Source organism: Mus caroli, chromosome 5, assembly GCF_900094665.2.
Source record: "Mus caroli chromosome 5, CAROLI_EIJ_v1.1, whole genome shotgun sequence".
In the NCBI taxonomy this organism is placed as follows: domain Eukaryota; kingdom Metazoa; phylum Chordata; class Mammalia; order Rodentia; family Muridae; genus Mus; species Mus caroli.
Genome location: NC_034574.1, coordinates 70,008,127 through 70,009,537, shown reverse-complemented (window position 1 = coordinate 70,009,537; position 1,411 = coordinate 70,008,127).

Sequence of the window (1,411 nt, the reverse complement as noted above, 5' to 3'; positions counted from 1 at the left end):
AAAAAAAAAATAAAATAAATAAAACAGAGGGCATACGTTGTTGTGTTTTATAAATAAGAAAGAGAAGCCAGGGAGGGATATGTTTGGTGCAGGTGCGGGGAAGGGGAAGTGGGGCCTCTGTGGGCCCATGCTAAGGACATCCCTTCCCCCTGAGGTACCAGCCACACAAATAGTTTATTTAGGGCATGGGGAGGGGAGCTGAGGGGTTAGTAGAGACAGAGACAGTCAGAGAGGCAAAGAGAAAGAGAGAGAGTAAAGGAATAGAGGCTGACCATGAGCATGTGGAGCGGGGAGGGGAATGGGGAGAGAAGGACAGAGAGGGAAGAGAGAGAGAGAGAGCAAAAGAAGAGAGTTAGGAGGGGGCAAGCAGCCCCTTTTATAGTGAGTCAGGCACACCTAGACTCGAAGTCCTTACCAATAGCGATGCCAGTGCCGGGGATTCAAGAGAGAAGTGTGAGTTGGAGAGACGGCTCAGTGGTTAAGAGCACTGGCTGCTCTTCCTGAGGACCCAGGTTCAATTCCCAGCACCCACCTGGCAGCTCACAACTCTCTGTAACTCTGGTTCCAGGGGATCTGACACCCTCACACAGACATACATGCAGTCAAAACACCAATGTAATAAAATAAATAAATCTTTTTAAAAACCTCATTACTATGAGAGAGAGAGAGAGAGAGAGAGAGAGAGAGAGAGAGAGAGAGAGAAATGTGGGGGAGGCTAGCTTCCACTGGAATGCACACAGCAGAAGTGCACTGGATTACTGAACAGCATCTGACCGTAGTGTATTCTGACCAAACATATCCTTCCCAAACCAGAGATTAGAACCATTAGACACTTTCCAAGGATAACTTACCTTCCCTCCCTCCTTCCTCCTTTCCACTCTCTTTTCCTCTCTTTCTTCTCCACTCTTCCTAACCTCAAGGGTTCCCTATTTCCGGATGTCTCTCTGGACACAGTAAAATGCCAGGCACTAACCAAACTCGCACTAGAAGGATGCAGTTGGGACAGAGTCCTAGTTAAGAGGTCCCTCTATCCCCCCCCCCCCCGCCCCCGTGTCTCTCACCCAGGCCATGTGGTCATGTCTATCACTGCATGCTAGGAAGTACAGGAAACCCCAGAGGAAGGCCACGCTGTTGGGAGAAACAGGGGCTTGGGAACAGTTCCTCCCGGGAGTCTGGAAGGAGAGTATGGTGGAGAGACAAGGCCATGCCTCTACATTGGTTCTTTCTCCCTCTGCCCTGAGCTGGAAGACCACACTTAGCCCTGTGCTAGCTCAGTTCTCCCCTGACCAGAGAGTGCTTCTTCCTCAGTAACGCATGTCTGACAAGCTCACCTTAGAGGACAGGAGCTTGAGACAAAGGTCCAAGGCACAAGGGGCAGAAGAAAGTCTTAAAAAAAAAAAAAAAAAAAAAA